This window comes from Numida meleagris, chromosome 1 (genome assembly GCF_002078875.1).
Source record: "Numida meleagris isolate 19003 breed g44 Domestic line chromosome 1, NumMel1.0, whole genome shotgun sequence".
In the NCBI taxonomy this organism is placed as follows: domain Eukaryota; kingdom Metazoa; phylum Chordata; class Aves; order Galliformes; family Numididae; genus Numida; species Numida meleagris.
In genome coordinates this window covers 186508752-186529503 of record NC_034409.1, presented here as the reverse complement: position 1 = coordinate 186529503, position 20752 = coordinate 186508752, and the positions used below count along the sequence as shown (strand labels likewise).

Sequence of the window (20752 nt, the reverse complement as noted above, 5' to 3'; positions counted from 1 at the left end):
TTAATGTATTTATGAGAGATGTAATCTGAGATGTTGTATGACCTACCAAGATTAGATGCAGTTGTACGTTAATTTTATGTTGCAGTTAAGAATTCATGAAGTGCTGATTGAGATAGAGGTTCTGTGGAAATTCTTGAAGCACTGGTACAAATGTTCATTTTATTGAAAACCTGATTTTGTCACAGAAGATGTTTTACAGATGATAGTAGCTTGCTACATTGATTTCTTCAATACTTAAACTGTTTGTGGCAGTTCTCAGTTTTATAGCTGTGTTCTGTCAGATTTCTCCTGCTTCAGCAGAGCTCTGGCTAAAAAATGTGACCTATTTCTCACACGCAGCCAATTTTACAGACTGAGAAGTGACTTTTATTTTTTAGGAAATGATTAAAATCAATTTTAAAAATATATTTATAAAGTTGTATAAAACCAGCACCTGCCAATTTTTTAGACACTCTTCCAGTTGCAGTCATACTTTTAATGAAGGGATCCCACTGTTTTGTATTGAAGAGACATATGGGTGTCGGATACACCTACCAATATATGTAGATGAACAGTATTGTCAGACACTATCCTGTGATTGTATTGCAAAAGTGGATATAATTTACGGATCAGTTGAGGAAAACAAATCAGAATAATATTATTTTGAAGATAAGCCAGTTCCTGGACATTACACAGAACAGCCAAATCCAAAGACATGCTTTAAATCTCTTAAATCTAGATAGATTCATCATAGCCTTGAGCTATTTGCCTGCATCCAACTGAATACCACACATTTATAAAGTATGGTCTACCTTCTCGTCTCCCTTTCTTTTTCCATCTTCCTTATCAAAAGGCTTCTTGGTGAGTGAGCCTGGTGAGTTTCTGGAGTAGAATCATAGAATCATTAAGATTGGAAGAGATTGCAAAGGTCATCTAGTCCAACTGTCAACCCATAATAATATCACAGCTAAGGATTCATGTCTCAGAAATGTAGTGTCCCTTGCTGAGAATCAGATGTACTTACTTGTGAGATAACTACACTTGGAGAGTATCACAAGGTGAACAAGGGGCATGATCCTGCAATGCAGTCTCTTTCCAATCATGATCAAGCTGTAGATGTCCATGTTCACTGCAGGGGAGTTGGACTAGATGACCTTTAAAGGTCCTTTCCAACTTGAACTATTCTGTGATTCTATGTCTCTGTGTGGCAACAGCCTGGGCATGCCAACTAGCAAATGCTGCTAGTGAAGACAGATACTATAGGACATGACAAACCGATGTATATATATATATATGTATACCGGGGAGACTGTTATCTATAAAGAAGTTTGGCCAAGTTCAATAAAACTCCACACCTTCCTGGCATGTCCTATGGGATGAAAGTATTGAACACAGTGTGTTCTCAATTTAAAAAGCTTCTTTTCACAACAGAATAGAAAATCAAAGGTGAGTTTCCCTCATATTTGAAAACATATTTAAAGACGAGGAAAATATGCACATCCCTAATCTTAACACTTTACTGTTCACCTAGATTTCTGTTTTTTTCTGCTCTTATCTGCTAATGGAAAATGTTCTTGAAAGTGTTTTCTTTCGTTTTAGGACTGTAGTTGATGCTGTGGCAGCTAATGTGCTTGCTCAGCTCCTCTGACCTGAAGCAAAAGCATTTCCAAACAATAAAAGCAAGGAACAGCAACAAACAGCAAATTTTCCTTTCTGTCATAGTTTTACAATTTCACTGGGACCCATCTGGTAGAAATAAGGAAATTTTTGCCAGTAAAGTGAATCATTCTGTCTAGAAATACATACATGAGTGTACGCATACAGACATTTGTGTACAAGCCAGTGTCATGCTGTAATTTTTAAAATAACACTGGGAATTGAGAAGAATGAGGAGTAAAGAGTAATTTATAATGTAAATAGTTTATATTTAGGCCCACAGTTAGGGTTTTGCAGGGACATACCACAGTGTTATGTTTTTTTCTCATAAAGTACTTACAGCTCAAGCCATCAAAGCAGGGTAATGGTCAAGGAAATGGTGGAAACCAGAGCCTGCAGTTCTGTATCTCTCCATGCAGTCGTTTTGCAGTGTTTCCTTCAGTGTTTCACGAAAGGAGAGACACACTGTGGTGGATCTGCCTTTATTAGAGAAATAATACTAACAAAAAGGAGAACATTTTAAAAGTAACTGTTAAGTTACTGAAATTTTAAGAGACAAATAGGCCTGGTGAATTTCAGTTTTACTGTGGGTTTTAAAGTAAGGTGCCTTGCTTATTTTAAAGTAGGGATAAGGTGGTCTGAGCAAGAAAGGGAGTTAGAAAAACAGGATTTATGAGAGTCTCCATCTCAAAATAAAATGTATTGAATTTAATATGCAACTTTTGAAAATCATATTGTGAACATATGTTAATAGAAACTTTCCACAAAAGCAGATGACAAGATGTGAAAAAGATAAGGTGAGGAGAGTTTGTTTTTCTTAAGTGTATCTATATTCACGTTAGCCTTTTAACAGCCATGGTTTCTATCAGGGGAGATAACTGCACAACCTCAGGTGTATTTGTCAATTCCTAACTTCACAGCCTCTTTTAACCCCATTTTCTAATGAGGACAGACATTTCCAGCAGGGTTATCTTATGTTCCTGCCAGGTACGTTCTTAATAACCTTTGAAACCCATTGCCAATTTCGGTTCTATTTGCAAAGGCATACAGGCCCCAAAGATAAAGAAAGTTCTGTTTTTTTCTGTGAAACTGCAGAGCTGTGTGGACAGTCTTAGTGGGGGGCTTGCTTGACAGGAAGTTGAACGTGAGTCAAAGATGGGGACGGGTCTACAGGGAGGATGTGTGAGGAGCAGCTGAGGTCCCTGTTGTGCTCAGCCCAGAGCAGAGCAGGCTGAGGGGAGGCCTCATGGCGGCTGCAGCTCCTCACAATGAGTGGAGGGGCAGTGCTGAGCTCTGCTCTCTGTGATAGCTACAGGGCCCGAGGGAACGGCATGGAGCTGTGTCAGGGGAGGGGCAGGTGGGGGTGAGGGAAAGAGTCTGCCCCAGAGGGCGGTGGGCATGGAACAGGCTGCCCAGGGCAGTGAGCGTGGCCCAGAGCTGCATTTGGACACTGCGCTCAGACTTACGGTCTGATTTTGGGTGGTCCTGTGTGGAGCCAGGAGTTGGACTCAGTGATCCTTGTGGGTCTGTTCCAACTCAGGATATTCTGTGATTCTATGACCAATGCACGGTGGCTGCAGTATGAACCTGGTCCTGCGCAGAGCCCAGGAAAACACCAGGATTTGCACACATGGATGAGCTTGCTGTGCCAGCTACTCAGAGATAAGTCTGCAGGGTTGCTGGTTTAAGTATTAATGAAAAATTATTTCACCTGTTTTTCAGCATTGCTGCTCCTCCCTTGCTTATTCTATACCTAGAAATCGTGATCGTGAATGGCCAAAGTGCTTTAAAACTTGTGTGGTCATTAGTAATGGCTTTAAATTGGCCCAGGGGAGGTTCGGGCTGGATATTAGGAAAGATTTCTTCTCAGAAAGAGTGTTGAATTTATAAAGATTTACTATTTTTAATTTCACTGGTGAATTAAAAAAGTCTTTCTTGGATTGAAATTCATCCGATTGCTGACAACATGTCTAAGGTCATCATACGTCTTAATCTCTGCCTCCAGTCAGGGGCTATAAAAGAAGCAGTTTGCAGAAGCATCACGAGGTCTTCCCTGTATTAACCTAGGGGAGGGATAACGGGGCTGTCCTGTTTCCTATCTTCTGTGATACTGATATGATCTTCTATAAAAGAATATAATTGTTTTATTTAAATATAAGACAAATAGTCTGTGGATGTGTGGGAGGTATCATTTCTTGATCTCAGAAAATGTTTCTTTTTGGAGTTCAATCACTGAATGAATAAATAATGATATTTTGCATGGAAATACCCAGTATCAAAACTTTTGGCACACTTTTAAATGTAATTGTGAACTTTCAGAGCACAAAGCTGATTAATATTGCTAGTTCTAAATTTGAATCATAATTTCAATATCGATTTTGAAGTTAAGTTATTGTTTGTAACTATGCCAATTCCATATCAACAGGACAGTGGAAAAACTTTACATACAAACATCATAGAAGGGCTGGGAGACATCAGTGTCTAGTAAAACAGTATGAATCCTCCAGGATGGCATTATAAACCTGAAAGGAGAAGTTAAAGATGTCTTTCCTCTATTGTCTATCTCTGCAGCTTCATGGCACTCATTTGCAAGACAAGGGATGGTCTGGCATGTTTTCTAGATAAAGGACGGTGAAACAGTTCCATAAAATGTGTATGACTGAATCAAAATGAAGGCTCTGGCGAGTCCCTGTTGTTTGAACACACAAATATTCTGAAGCTTCAAGCCATGTGCTACTTTGAGCTTTTATAGAGAGAGTTCATGAATGCTCTGTACGTCAGTGTTACTCCTTGGTGTGGAGGAGACACTTAACCCTGGAATATTTGCATAAGAATAGGAATGCACAACATTTTGATTGATTGCGTTAGGATCATAGAATCGTTATGTTGGAAAAGACTTCTAAGATCATGTAGTCCAACCATCAACCCATCCCCACCATGCCCACTGACTGTGTCCCTCAGTGCTACTTCTCCACGTTTCTTGAACACCTCCAGGGACAGTGACTCCACCGCTTCCCTGGGCAGCCTCTGCCAGTGCCTCACAACTCTGAGACGTTTTTCCTAGTATCCAACCCGAACGTTCCCTGGCTTAACCTGAGGCCATGATCTCTCACTTTCCAGAGAAGATTTTCTATAAAGTGTGTTTGTATCCATGTCATAAATATGAGGGGAAAAAAAACAAAAGAGCAGTACGAACTTTTTCTGAAACAGTGCAGAAAGCATTGAGGCTATTCACTGTGCAGATTACTTGTGTAATAGACACAGATCTGCTCCCTATATGCTAAATGTTCTTGTACACGTTTTGTTCCAGCCCATATGGATGGAGCATGCATCTCAAAATGAGGAAGGCATTAATGAGAATACTCTGTTTGGCTTTGGCATGGATAACACAGCTGTTGGTTATTTTATCCTTTCAAACTGTCAGATTAGATACTTGAGCCTGGGCTGCAAGATATGGCCCTGGAAGAGGACAAGTCTCTGAGGAATTTAGATCTCACCATTAGTAGTAGGATATATATGCACTAGAAATAGAACTAATAAAGTCCAGAACTCTGATATTCTGGACTAAAGATGGAACTTCTTGCCCCAAAAGTCACTTGGCGGCATTCCACCATTCCATTTGTTGTGAGCACATCGTGAATTACATTCATCTCTGATTACTGTATTGTGTTTTGCAAGATACAGATGCACAGATTTTTATTTTAAAATGTATTTATATTTTTATTTTAAAATGTCTTTATAAAAGAAATTGTTATACTTTAAATACTTAACAAGTAAGTGAATACAGAATAGAAAATATCCCAAATCCCCAGATGCCACCCTTCACTCCATCACAGATAAATCAACAATGTAAAATTGTTGTTTTTCCTCTAGCACAAAAGTTTCCCAGCTGTATTTAAAAGTATGGTGATGAAAAGTGATTCATAAGGTGAAGTAATCCTTTTTGTACAGTACTTTTGGCTGATTTCAGTCAAATTACACCATAAAAGAAATATTGTATTTGATAGCAAATTGTTTGTGTTCTGAAAGTCGAGGAAGTTGGCTGCCCAAATGGCTGTGCTGCTCTCTGATGGCACTCTGTTCCTCATGCTCAGCCGTGGTCAGTATGTGTTCCTCCCCTCTTTGTTGTAGGCTTAAGCTTCGGCTAAATTTCCAATATCCTTCCATTGTGAAATCATTCCTTTTCTTTGGTTTTAGCATTTTTCAAGGCTGTTTTATCTAAATTGTCTACTACACAGAATTCTTACTAGCTAAATATACTCGTAAAAGTAATTAAGAAATTTTGAGCTAGCTTAAAGGTTTTCACATTATGTTCATTTTGTCTATTGTGTTTTCATTTGAAAGGGGCATGCATTACTGTGTGTATAATGCTAGGTGACTTCAAACTGTAACAAATAATTACAAGGATTTAATAGAATGGGGCAAACCTCTTTATCCCCTTTTGCATGAGTGACTGGGAGCAAAAGGTTGTGACCCACAGGGTCAAGCATACTGTGTGGAGTGTTTGAGTGCAGTGGATTTATCAGACGATCCCATTCACTCTCGGCTTTCCCATTGAAGCTGTCCTGATGCTCTGCAATTAGTATACACCAGTTACCAGGGTTGTAATGTTCTTCCTGGGTTTTGTTTGTTTTGTTGCTTGTATAGAGTACTGATTAGGGCTTTTGAGTGTGGAATTTACTCGCAAGTGATTTATTTTGTATCTCTAGGATGGGTTCCAGCTGTTTGGGATTTTTTTTTCCCTGGGAAATCTTGGTTTCAGATAGCAGCCAGACTAGCAAACTTGAGAAGGTATAATCAGCTCCTGATAAACTTGCCTTTGTAGAATGAGACTTTCATTTTCTACCTATCAATATTTCTGCTTTGATTATCCTCCTTCAAAATCAATTCCAATCTTTTACTGTTTTAAGCATTAAATGAAATGCCGATACCAGATTTATAAGAATCTATTGAGTAAAGTAAGAACTGAGGATGTTACTGAGTCTGTATTCTAGGGAACCCGTGGGATGATTTACAAAAGAATGTGCCCTAGCTTAAGCTTCTCATTCAGAAATTAAACCCCTATTGATACACAGAAACAGACTCCTATTCATATGTTCCATATGATTTGTAGCATCCTAATCCTTGCTATGAATCCTTTCCTTATTCTCAGTATTTTAGACTGAAACACATAATTTCACAACATGGCTTCTTCACATTTCTTTTGGAAAACGTCAGCCCTTCGTTGATTAGAGTTTGAGTTGTCTCTTTTCACAAGAGCCATGGGTTTCATGAGCCTGTTGAAGAACAATTTATTTTTAGTTATTTAAAAACTGTTCTCAGTGAATATATATTTTAAACTTACCGTGAATCTGCATATTCATGCCTCTACCTAATTTTGTAAACCTTTAATTTCTTCCACTTTTACCAGTACTTGTATTTCTTACCTCCGACAATTAGTGTATTGTGTGTGAAGCATATAATGCTGCTGTTCTTAGACAATGTAGTATGCCAGTAGCCTGTGGAAAATAATGAGTAAAATTGAACTTCAGTAAGTAATTGGTAGGCTTAATGATCATGCAGCTTGCATGTGCTGTCTGGTTTGCAAATTCAGAAAGACCTTTTTCCCCTTTTAGCGTAATTTCATTGATTTGTGGTTGTAGTAATGTACAGCTGTTGCTGTAGTTACTTGCTGGATTACAAGGGACATTTTGAAACCATGGCAAGTCTTTCTCCAGTTGGCTTCTGCATGAGTTACACTTGATAACTTTATTATGAACACTTGAAATGGTGTAGGTCCAAGAATCACCATCTGCTATATGAAGTTTGTAAAATTGTTTACTTAACATTGATGAGTGTATTAAAGTTGAAAAAAGAGGCCAAGAACATGTCACTAGAACTTGCATTCGTCTCCAGCTAATTACTGCAAATTAAAAATTAGGCAGCCTAGTCTAATCTGCTTTCATGGCTTTGCAGCATCCAGAGCAGATTGTGAGTCAGTATCAGGTGCAGTCTGAAAAAAGCCATGTTCTTGCCTGGAGAGAGAGATGGAGAAATTTAATCCTCTGAAGAAAATGGTCCAAACACTCTGGATATTACTGTAAAATGAACTTTTTTTTTACTGTAGTGCTGTCAGAGCTGAAGGAATAATTCATGGTGCAAAACATTTGTGCATTGATTTTCTTTATCTGCTGCTAAAATGTGTATCATTAGCAGATCCAGTGTGCCGAAATGTGTCTTTATATACTGCACTCTTTCCTTAGTTTGCTTCGTCTCGTTGACCCAAATGGAATTAAAGGCATGTGGCGCTGGGAGTTCATGATATATTTGTTCATTTTTTTTTACTAATGCCTTATAAAGAGAGCTCATCTCAGAGCAAGACTGGGGGATAAAATGTCTCCTGAAGCATTCCATACGAGAAAACTGGCACCAAAAGGCGAGAGCAGGTCGCCTGCTGAACCTGGCTGGGTGTGTGCACAGCCCACGTCTTCGTTCTCAGAATCCTTGAGTTATTGGTCACAGCTGACATAATTTCTTATGAAATGTTGACTTTGGAAGAAGTGCCTGGAACAAGCAAGTAGAACACTTAATTCCTATTGGCTGTACACATTATCAAGTTCAAACATGGTGGCAGAAATGCTTTACAGCCACGCTATGAACACTCCTCTGTTGAGTTTCACAACCAGTACAACTGTGTCACCTCTCCAGGTGTGTATTGTAGCCAGAGGGATTTATTTACCTGGTTGAATCTCTTCTGGTGGCCTATAAATGATGGGCACCAGGTAACACCATGGGGTACATTGTGTTCTCATACTAGAAGTTAATATCCCAAACTGGCCTTTGCTCTTGGGTATCAAACATAAACCAACACCTTTTGTTTCTCCCTAGAGTTACTGAGTTTGCAGTCATAAGAGGGGCTGTTTGCCACACTATTTTATTTGACTTCCTGTTTTCAGGGACAACAAGGTTCACTGAGCTTACTGTCATTGTGCTCTTAGTGCTGTCTAAATTTAAAATTAGGACAACTCAGATTTCATTCTAGGTAGATAAAGCATTGCACTTGTGACTTCAGCATTAGAAGTGAAAGAAAATTTTAACAAGAAACAAGCAAGTTCAAAGTTAAGACCTATCTGCTGCCCAATCTTTTTTCTTGCTCTCATTATTTCTTCAAGGCCTTTTTTCAGCTGTAGGAACCAAAGGGTGACCTCAATAGAGCAGCGCCTTCAAAGTGAGAGTCCCTTCTGCATCCTCTTTCAATATTTCTCTATTATTATGCTAGTGATACATACAGACCTTCCAGAGAATAGTTATGGAGGATCTTCGCTTCACTTTCCCTCTTAACGATCACCTTAGGTTCTGTAGTTTAGTGTTGTATGTTTGAGAATATGTAAGTTAAATATTATTTTAAATTTTCTCTCTCTTAAAATAGAATAACAGAGCTTAAAGAAATCATGAGAGATCATCTAATTTCACTTATACTTCAAGGAAGCATCACTCACTGTATTCCTATCAAATGTCTGACTAACATATTCATTAGAAATTACAGTAATGGAGAGCTCGTGTCATCCCTAGACAATCTATTCCTATTCTTAACCATTTTTGTCATTTTTGACTTTCTACTCTGAATGTTATATTGCAACTTTAGTCTATTCACCTATCCACCACAAGCACTAAATAGAGCAGATTATTCCTTCGTAGCAAACATAAGTAGCCAAGACGTATCACATCCTGCCCACTTCTTTCCTTGCCTCAACCCTTCTTGTCTCTTTTAAATCTCAGCTATTTCAACCGTTCCCTGCATATAATTCTCATTGCTCTGTCCTGGATTCCCTGAAACTAATCCACCCATTCCTTGAAATGTGATGAAAAAGAAATATATTTCGGGTGATAAAGCACAAGAATTAATTCATTGTTGTGTACATCCCAGTGCAGCTCTTGCTTTTTGACCCCCCACAGTCCAAACAGCTCTTTCCAAAGCAATGCCAATTGTTCCTCATTGTTTCTTATCTCTGTGGTTTCTGCCTATGTATGCAATTGATGCATAGAATCCTATCTTTTCCAAGCCTCTCTTTTCTGTTTGTAGTCCTTTGCTGCTTGGTATTAGCTACAGATGCAGAAGGCATATTTTTTGCTCTGTCTTTTCTCTCACTGCTGAAATGATTGACTTGCAGACATCCAGGAGAGGTGCTTATGGAGTACCACTTAGTACATCCTTCCAGTCGGTTAGAAGCTGCTGATAACTGCTCTCTAACTCCAACTAGTTTTGTATTCAGTATGGATCCTTTCCATTAGACTGTGCTACAGGGTACAAAACATGCCTCACGTCAGTGTTGCGACACATACCGCTTTTCTTCTCCAGTCACAGAATGTTACCCAGTGTTGAATAAGTTTTATTTAATTCTTTGATAGTTTTATGTTGATTGTTACACATACCTTAATGACTGACTTTCAGATGCTTATAAGGCACCTGGAGTTTAGATACGTTGATTTCTTACAGGAAGCATCCTCCTCCAAGGAAGGCAGTTGAATTGCAGTTTTATCTAATTTCTATTTTTTCTGTCTGTAAGCTATTTAGTGTTTAGCTTTTTTTTTTTTTTTTTGCTAAAAATATCTTGTCTAAAGCATCCTGAAGCTATGTTAGCTGCTGTCACACTGGTGGTTCCTAATCGTTATGTAATTGTCCTCTAAAATGAGGTGATGGGCTGCTAGGAAGATGAAGATAATGCCACATCTTTAGTTGTCAGCAAAAGATATGAACTCATCACAAGTATGCTCTTAATTATGCTGGTTATCCATGCTTATCTTGAATGTAAGGCTGTATATGAACTTCTCAAACTAGCAAGAGCTTGGAGGGTTAGGCCTTATCTGTTATAAAAGACCAACTTTCTGTGATTTTCCAGTGATGTTAATTCTGTGTGAGATAGATCTCTGGTGGAGGCATAAGTTCATTTCAGGTGACTTGCTACATGTCAGGGGCATGTCATACCAGCCAGTTCTGAGACTCAGTGTAACCATTGCTCTTCTCAGCACAGCTGACGAAGTTGAAAAGCCCAGTTTGGAGAATGAGGCTGATACTTCTTTTACTAATCTTACTATTAATCTCTATACTGTTTTATTATTTTTTTATCTCCTGTTCATGAGTGCACAGGAGTTAGCCAGCACCCAGAGGTCTCTGTACTGATGAAATGCAACGGCAATTTTATGCACAGTGTCAAAACTTAAAAAAAAATAAATCAGTAACTACCCCCCCAAACAAGCAGGCAGACAGAAAAGTGCAAGAATAGAAACGTAGTATCATGGAATCCTTAGAGTTGGAAGAGACCTTTAAAGGTCATCTTGTCCAACTCCCATGCAGTGAACAGGGACATGCATAGATAGATCAGGTTGCCCAGGGCCTGATCCAGACTCACCTTGAAAGTCTCCAGGGATGGGGCATCCACCACATCTCTGGGCAACCTGTTCCAGTGCCTCACCACCCTCACTGTAGAAGACTTTTTCCTTATATCTAACCTAACTTTTCTGAACTGAACCTTAGCATGGTCACTACAGCCCAGACAGCCTCCAATCCTAATGTCACCAGTTAGTTAATTTGCATTGATGAGCAACAGATCCAGTATGGCATCTCCCCTGGTGGGGCTGTCTATTACTGGACTCAGGAAGTTATCCTCAGTGCATTCCAGGAGCCTCCTACAGCTCGCCGTGCTACCTTTCCAGCAGATATCTGGGTGGTTGAAGTCCACCAGCAGGACGAGAGTTTGCGATCAGGTCTCCTGTAGCTGGAGGCAGAAGGACTCATTGACTGGGTCTGCTTGATCAGGATGGCCCGTAGTAGACACCGATCACAAGGCTCCCTTCGCTGCCTCAGTCTCTAACTGTCACCCACAGGTTTTTTACTTGCTCATGACTATTCTTTAGGGACACTTTTTCACATCCTTTCCTGATGTGCATAGCAGCACTCCCTCTCCTCCTTCCTTGCCTGTCCGTTCTGCACAGTTTGTAGCCATCGACAGCCACACTCCAGTCAAAGGAATCATCCCACCAGGTTTCAGTGACGGCAACTATATCACGGTTTTCTGGTAGCACAGTAGCTTCCAGCTCCTCCAGTTTGTTTAGTGAGGGGCCCAGAACTAAACACAGTACTCAAGGTGCGGCCTTGCCAGATCTGAGTACAGAGGGATGATCACCTCCCTGCTCCTGCTGGCAGTGCTATTTCTGAAGTGTACGTGTTAAGACTTACAGTTTCTGATTTCCTTACTTGTATTCAATCCCTGTGTTCATGCTTTGCACCTGGGAGAGGCTGGAAGTAACACTGAAAGAAAATGAGATGAAGAAAGCTGATAATTTTCTGAAACCTAGCCAACCCAAGAACCGGGGCACCGTGACAAAGTCCAAATGTGTTGGCAGTCTCAGCATGATGAGGCCGGCAGCACGTGGGTACTGGCTCTGCACGGCAGCTGTACGCACCACGTAGATATCCGCAGAGCAAATTGTGGCAGATTTTATTGGAGTCATAAACAATGATAGCAGCAGTAACTTCCTGGCAATAGTTTTTGGAAAGTTATTTTCATAACTGCCATCATCATTCACTAAGTTAAATTACTGAAGTGTAGAAACTGTTTCATGGTACATAATTTTAAAAAAATGTTTTCTTCATAATTTTAGGGATTTTTTTTTCCTGGTGATTGCACGCATTTGTGGTATTGAGTTCACTTTCTGTTTTTCATAAAAAAAAAATAAAAAACGGGAAGCATTACCATATTTCTTATTGTTCAGAGGCCACGTTCCTGTGATTCTGAGAGCAAGGAAGGACCAGAAGTCCATTGCAGAGGTGATGCCCCACCTGTAAGTGGGGCAAGATTTATGAGCAGTTTCTTAAACTTTTGTTGGTGATGTGACTTTCTATTTCCAGTACTGCACCTGGATGTGCGGCACTAAAAATACAGTCTCTCTGAACAGCACTGCTGTAATTTAAAATAAAGCTATGTTAGAATAAAGTTCAGCCCCTTGTTTTCTACATTATAAGACAGCAAGGGAGCTAGTAAGGAATGAGTTTCTATGGAAGCACTGAAATGTGGTTCTCAAAGCAGTGTTTTCTGAAACTGTGTGCACAAATACTTTGTCCACCCTGTGGTTCTTCAGACAGTTTTGAGAATGTAATATGATTTCAAGAGTTCCAGTGATGCTTAGGAACCTTAGAGATGTGTCTACATAGCACAAGATCAAGCCAGAGATCTGTAGACTCCGGAGTTTACTCCAGTAAACTGCATTGTACAGTCATCACAAAGAAATATTATATTGTCAGAAATACAAGTCTCAAGAAATTTTGCAACACGATCCTTTCGCTTGGTTGTACTGAGTTGAGGATCAGCTTCTTTTCCCAAATAACTAGTAATAGGATGAGAGACAATGGCCTTAAGTTGTGCGAGGAGCGATTCAGGTTGGATCGTAGAAAAGATTTCTTTTCAGAAAGAGTGGTGAGGTGTTGGCACAGGCTGCCCAGGGAGGGGGTGAAGTCATTGTCCCTGGAGGTGTTCAAGAAACATAGAGATGTGGCACTGAGGGACATGGTTTAGAGTGGTCACAGGCATGGGTTGATGGTTGGACTGGATGATCTTGTGGGTCTTTCCAACCTGAATGATTCTATGATTCTATGAAATGGATGCTGTCCTAGTGCAAATGTAATTATAATAATCTTGGTGATTTCTACAGTGTCTTGCATTATATTTTTGTGTAACAGTCAAAATCTCTCTTCAAGTCAATGTATTACAAATAACAACCCAATAATCTGAAAGGAGCACATCATCAACCTAATTTGGCAAAGGCCTTGATGTACTCAGAATGATTGCTAACTTCTTTAAAATCTTTTTATATCTTTTTATTTCATTAGAGGTTTATTCTGATTAAATGCTGCCATTTTATTAAATGTCAGAGATGTGGCTAATATGTTATAAAGATCTAAATGGGCAGTCTCCTCATAATCACATTTTCCTCAAAGCAAACAGCCAAACAGTGCCCTCACAATCCAATTACAGGATCATTTGGGCAAAGCAAATGGTGCATCCATTTCTCTTGAATGCTTGAGTTTGCCAGTTAATGGGAGAGTGGGAGAGCTGTAGCCAACTGGAGTTTTGAATCACCTGCAAATAGCGGGAAGCCTGTTTGCAGAACACAGCTCCAAGAAGCTTAGCTGTTGTTTTTGTTTGTGTTTGTTTTTTTCCCTGGTTGCAGAGAGCCAGTAGAGAAAGCCAGTGGGGAATGTGGCAGTAGATAAATTTAGCAAAGGACACAGCATAACAGAATTGCTGTGTATGCTGCTATGATTTCAGCCGAGCCAAACTCAATTTGAATTTAAAATCATTTGGTTCTCATGTCGTAACGGCCTCGTTGCTCTAACAGGAATCACACAGCACCAGCGCAGCCTCACATGTGGATGTGGGCAGGGGGCATGTGTCAAGGTACAGTTTTCCCCATCTGGGGGCTTTGAGGAAGGATTTGGGGAAGGGAGCATTGCTGTCTGCATCAGCCGGCTGCTTTGGGAAGGGTTTGCTTCCCCCTGCTCCCTTACCAGTAGGCACAGGAAGGCTGCGTCCAGCTACAATATATAAAGAATATTCATTTTTCTAACCCGAGAGAAACTGTGTTTCCTTAAAAATGCACATTTCAGGGGCATTCATCTCTCTGAAGAAATGAAAGTGTTGTAAGTAGCAGGGTAATCAACAGCTCCAGAAATCAGATTTCTATTTGGCAGTAACACACACAGCTCGATTAACATGAAGCACTGATTGATAACAGCTCTGGTTTACAACTCAGGATCCACTACTGTATTTCAGCTTTAGTATAAGCAGCTTTCTTTTCAACTGCATTACAGTCTTACCAGAATTACGGATGTTTTCTAAATAAAAAGCAGTTCCCTGGATTTACATGGAAGCTTAACAGGATGGGAGCTCACTGTTGGCTGTACTGCTTGCCATTTCCATTCTCCCCAACAATCAGAAATGATGCATTCAGTACAGGTCTAGAAAAAGCTACATGCTCTGCTGTTCTGCCTTTTCCCTTCTCCTTGGAGCTGTCCCTGCTTTCTCTCTTTCTTCATTCAGATAACTTTAGGTATTGTTTTACATTCACTCCATGCAGAAGTCGCCTTTTCAAAAGATCATCTGATACCAAAAATGTCATGGAAACATTTGTTTTGCCTTTTATTTAAGTGCACAAGTTTAAACTATCAATTTGATTTTGAAATGCAAGCAATGAGACTTCTCTTTGCATTTATATCCCAGCTGCACGGCATGTTCAGTGGTTTGGAATATCATTATTACAAGAGTTTCAGCCACAACTTTTCCATCTTCACCTACTTTCAATCTGTTTCTAACATATCTTCTGAAAGCTACGTGATGTTTGTGGAGGATGTGACTGGGTTTTTTTATTTTAATCACTCTTTGTTTCATGGACCTGTGAGGAAATACAGAAAAAGATATAAATGCTCAATCCACAAAACCCTTGGGAGGAGGAGGGGAAGAGAAGGGTTTCCATTAGTTTCCATTTCTTTTTTTTAATTTTTTTTTTTATTTTCTGAAGCAGCCTTAGCAGTGCCTTTGCAGAGGTGCTGTGCTCAGGATGCTTGGGGAGTTGGCGAGCCTCCAGGACAATAGGAAGAGAAAATAATCATGGTCCTGGGAAAAGAACAAATATGGAGACTATGCATGAAAGGGAGGAGGAGCTTAGGTTTGGTATTATGCGGAAATGTTGATGCTGGTGAATGTTCTTGCTCCCAGTATTTCCAGGTGCCTTGATATGCTAATTGCTGGGTTTCTCTAACAGGGAGTTTGCAGCCAGTCTGGATGTACAAAAATACATGCACATGCATACAAGGGATACAAGCTTAGTTTGAAATATATTGTTCTTTTGGGAGTAAGGTGTCTTTGTGAGATATGCCAGTTTAAATGTCTTTACCTTGAGTACTGTGTTCAGTTTTGGGCCCCTCACTACATGAAAGACAGAGAGGCCCTGGAGCGTGTCCAGAGAAGGGCAAAGAAACTATGAGGGGTCTGGAGCACAAGTCTCATGGGAAGTGGATGGGGGAACTGGGATTGTTCAGTCTGGAGAAGAGGAGGCTCAGGAGAGACTTTATCGCTCTCTACAGCTCTCTGAAGGGAGGTTGTGGTGAGGTGGGGGTTGGCCTCTTCTCCTAGTCAACTAGTGATAGGAAGAGTGGGATTGGCTTCAAGTTGCACCAGGATAGGATCAGGTAGGATATTAGGAAAAACTTCTGCTCTGAAAGAGTGGTAATGCATTGGAACAGGCTGCCCAGGGAGGTTGTGGAGTCAGCGTCTCTGGAGATGTTCAGGAGACATGGAGATGTGGCACTGAGGAGCATGGTCTATAGTGGTCACAGACATAGGTGAATGGTTGGACTAAATGATCTCAGAGGTCTTTCCAACCTTAATGATTCTATGATTCCAAATGAATTGAAATGGCCATAATTGCAAAAAACAAGAAAATTTCATTGAATAATCCATGTGAAAGCAACCTTACCATCTATGAGGCAGATGTGTATTTTAGAACTAGATGAGCTTTAAGGTCCCGTCCAACTCAAACCATTCTTTCATTCTGATCTCCAGTGCCATGTGTAATAGTAGATCTGGAAAGAAAGCTCCATAGTGTTTAGGTGCTGCTCAACTGCAAGTAGTGCCTTGGATCAGAGGAAATCACATCTAAATGCCTCTCTGCTTCCAAGCTGGGTACTGCAGTTTCACATTTGATGTACTTTATTTCTGATAGGAAAACAAATAAGCAGAGTATCAGTGAAAGTCATGAGTAGCTTTGATCTCAGAAGAGTCATGTATAACCAAATCTACTAAGATTTTTATTAGCTAGCTTCTCGCAGATTTATCTAAATGAGGACCAAATTGCCTTTTTGCATGAAATGCCATGTTACAAACAATGAACAGCTCAGTGGATTTGGATGTTATTATTAGCACAATAATCACGTTCTTCTCTGGTCCCTGAGGAGAATATTGTTCAGATACTTGGAAAGTTTGCTACAACTAGGTAATGACAAGTCAAAATAGTTACATGTCCAATCATAACTTTTAGAATTTTTTTTTCACTTGAAAATGTGTTTTCTTCCATTAGGAAAAATATTAGCAGTATATATTTCAGAAAGATGTTTGATTTTAGTTTCCTCCTCCTATCAGAATTGACTACATGAGCTCTTCTGTTAGCTGGAGTGCTAAATATTTCATTTTAAAAGTATCTTTTTTATAAACAGTTATATCTGTGAGGAAGATCTTACTGATTAGGAATTATTCTTGGATGCCAGAGCTTTTTGGAAAATGTATATTTCCAAAAGGTGATTTTATTTTACAGCCCCATTTATAAATTAGTCTTACAACAATGTAGTTCAACTGAGCTTGAACTAGCTCTTCTGTTTCTGCAGTTCAAAATGATTATGTGTGTCCTTGAGTCTTGACTTGCTTTACAGTCCTGTTTTTCAGTGACACTTAATCTGTACCCTCAGTCCAGTAGTCACAACACACTTGATTAGCAAAGTGGAAACTATAACACCCTGAGAAGATATGAAAAAGTTACTGCCTTTTTTTTTTTCTTTTTTAAGAAAAAGGAGCTTTTTGAGAGTAACTTTTAGAGGACAAATGAGAAGAGGACGAAATACAAAAAAGGGATTTGACTTGGAGGAAGAGACATTTGATTTGATTTTTTGGTAGTCCTGCATGGAGCCATGAGTTGGAGGACTTGTTGATCACTGGGGTCCCTTCCAACTTAGGATATCCTACGATTCTAAAACAGTGGAGCAAAAGAGGAGATGGAAGAGGAAAGATAATTGGAAGAAGAAGACAACTCAGAAAACTGACAATTGTTGCTGTTGACCGTTAACACTGGGGAGAAGATGAGAAGTAAAGACAGAGAAACAAAAGTAGGAAGACGTAGTAACCTAAGTATATTAAAACAGAATGGATTATCCTGTAAAGTTCTGTGCAGCTCACAAAGGAGGGTGGATAGCGCTGAATTCCTAATCGCAAGGGGTTTAATAGCAGGGGATGCAGCTGGTGTGTTCAGACGGAGTCCCACTTCATTGTGATGACCCTCCCTTCTCCGTACAACGAGACACCTTAATGTGGAAATGTGGTCCTCTGGCTGGTCCCAGTGGGCAGGATGTGCTGCAGCAGTGTACAAACTCATGTCCTGCGCTCGCAGGGCTTCCTTCCCACATGGCCATAATGAGCGCTCTGTATAGGAGTTTCTAATTTACTCTTACCCTGAAGGATAACATAAGCAATATGGGAATGTCATTAAACATGGCATGTGGTGTTGCTGTGAGCTACTTTCTCCTTATGAGATCTGTGGGTGAACAGGGACTTGTTTCCTCAGAAGGCTTCTTGTGCTGAGCACATCAATTGGTCACACAGAAAATCATTAGAGGGCTTAGGACGAGGCGCCCTGATAAAAAAAAAACCAACCCAAAATATAATTGCTGGCACTCAGCCTCGCAGCTCAGTGTGGGAACTTCTCCTTCCCACATGACAGAGGGAGAGTGGTGTGATCCCATGTTCAGCACCTCCTTACATACCCAAACATAAATAATTACGGTTAGTCCACGTCTCACTGGAAACACAGCGACTATCACGCCTTGGCTCTCTTCCACCTTCACTGTTTTCTTTATGAAAAAAGAAACCTGTGTGTGGCCATAAGTTAAATTTATGTTATAATTAAACATGATTGAAATCGACCCTGTTTGCTTTTGTCTTAAAATCGTCCCAGCGGGGGAATGTGGAGAACCCAGATTTATTGTTGCATCTCCTCAGTTCCTCTGCTGCTCTGGCTCCAGCCAAAGCTGGGCTGTGAGCTGTGAGCAGTGAGCGATCCTGCTCTGTTATGGGGTGTGCAGTGCCGGACGGCGACAGCTGGCAGCCATGGGCTCTGCTGGCTTTGGACCAGGGGCAAATTCCCCTCTGATGGGAAAATGCTGGGTGGCTTTAAGCAGATTGCGCGCCTTTAAAAGAGTGCTTACAGGGCAAAAAGCGGTGCTTCCTTCCTGCAGCTTGAGATGGCAAAATTAAAACAAAAAGAGGGGAGGTTTAGGTTAGATGTTAGGAGGAAATTCTTTACTCAGAGGGCAGTGAGGCCCTGGCACAGGCTGCCCAGGGAAGCTGTGGTGCCCCATCCCTGGAGGTGCTCAAGGCCAGGTTGGATGGGGCCCTGGGCAGCCTGAGCTGGTGGGGGGCAGCCAGCCCATGGCAGAGGGCTGGAACTGGATGGGCTTGAAGATCCCCTCCAACCCAAACCACTCTATGATTCTGTGGCTCTCCCAAATCTTCCAGGTTGAAAAATACAATTAAAAAAACCTAAATGTTACGCTATTGAGATTTCTTCCTGTCTCAGAGGAAACCAAAATGCTGGGTACGTGCACTGCTTTTTACTGTGCTCATTTGCAGCTTGAATGGCTCACAGAGGTCAGCAGCAGAGTAGGGACTTTTTCACCCCTTGAGCAATGAAGCATTGAGTAAAAGTTATTATTACCAATTAGCAGTGGCCTGTATGAAGCAAATCATTAGTCTTAGTTCAGTTATTAGCAGCCAGGTGTTCATGAGAAGTACCATGTGCCCCTGCCATTGTACATTAGCAGTGTTTGCAGCCGCAATTGAGGCCAGTTCTGGACTTGGGACATCTCCGTGCGGTCTCTGGGTGTTTTTTACCCCCGCCCAAAGAGCATGTTAGGAGTCTGCATGGAGCTTTCTTTTGTTGCTGCCAGTTTTGTGTGTAAATTACTTTGGGAATAAGTAAGGGAATTGCAGAGCAATGGCCTCATAGTACTATGCATGAAAAGAGCTTATAAATGGGCGGGAGGGGGAGTGACTTTTTACACAGGCGTATAGCAGTAGGACAAGGAGGAATGGCTTTAAATTAAAGAGGGGAAATTCAGGTTAGAAGTTAGGAAGAAATTCTTTACTCAGAGGGCAATGAGGCCCTGGCACAGGCTGCCCAGAGAAGCTGTGGTTCCCCATCCCTGGAGCTGCTCCAAGGCCAGGTTGGATGGGGCTCTGGGCAGCCTGAGTTGGTGGTTATCTATGATAACGATGGAGAAATAACTATATAGAAATACTAATAAAAGAATAACAAAAGGAATAACTAATCAAATCTCAATACAGCAGATATTTATTGCATAGGATTTACTCAGTGTGTAGTGAGAACGGCAGTTAGAAATCCTTTCTCATCTTTCTTGGGGTAATGAAGAGGGAGTTGGAATGTGGCTTTCCCTTTCAATAATTCAGATGTCTTGTGATTTTCACTAGAGGCAAGGAGGGGTATGCTGGGCACTTTCCTTGCAGGCGGCAGGGCTGGGGCTAGCAGCAGCTGGGAGGGACATCTGGTGGCCGATCCAGGAATGGAGGCTCAGCGTCAGCAGCTGGAATGCGATTGCACTCTAGTGATTAAGGCAAAAGCATCCCTGTGCTTTTAATGTGATTACTTTTCTCTTTCAGTATTACTCTAGAAACACTTAAGCATGTTTACATTTTGGGTTGTGTATGGTTCTAATTTACTTGAAAATAGAAACGAAGGCCTTGTTCTTGAGCTGGCAGATGTAGTATGTCCAACACCCACAGTAACTCAACAGGACCTTAACTTACAGCCATCTGTAGGTTTTAAAGCAAACGCATGATATTGCACAGTGGTTCTGTGGGCAGAATGAGTATTCCCAAACCCCGTGCTTTTGGGCTCCCTTCCAACTCAGCGATTCTATGATGATGTGATTCCTTTGTTTCAGTCTGTCGGTCCCCAGGCATGTCGATCCAGCTTTATGTTAGAGTGCTGTGAGAATTTCCCACTTCCAAGTTCCATAGGTGAAGAATCGTAAAATGTTTCTTTTTTGCCTTTGCTATATCAAGTAAATATACAGTGGACAATTTTGTGTAAGGTTACTTTGAACCCCTGTAGATCCTATATACATCATCAATGTTTTTTTAGGTACAGGAATTTTAAAAGAGAAACTGTACAGGATGAGCTTTCTGGTGTCATGCAGAAGTGTCTCAAAGCTTTCCATGGCATCTGCCTTCTGCTCAGAGTTTCAGAAGAAGAGGAAAGGCAAGTGAGGGGCACACCAGGAATAACTGGACTGATGTCT

The 20752-nt window shown here is 40.7% G+C and overlaps 1 protein-coding gene across 1 annotated transcript in view; it reads left to right on the top strand.

Annotated features, from left to right (window-relative positions):
• TMEM135 (transmembrane protein 135) overlaps positions 1–20752 on the top strand; it is a 156146-nt gene that overhangs the window by 116300 nt on the left and 19094 nt on the right. The gene's annotated exons all lie outside the window — the stretch shown is intronic.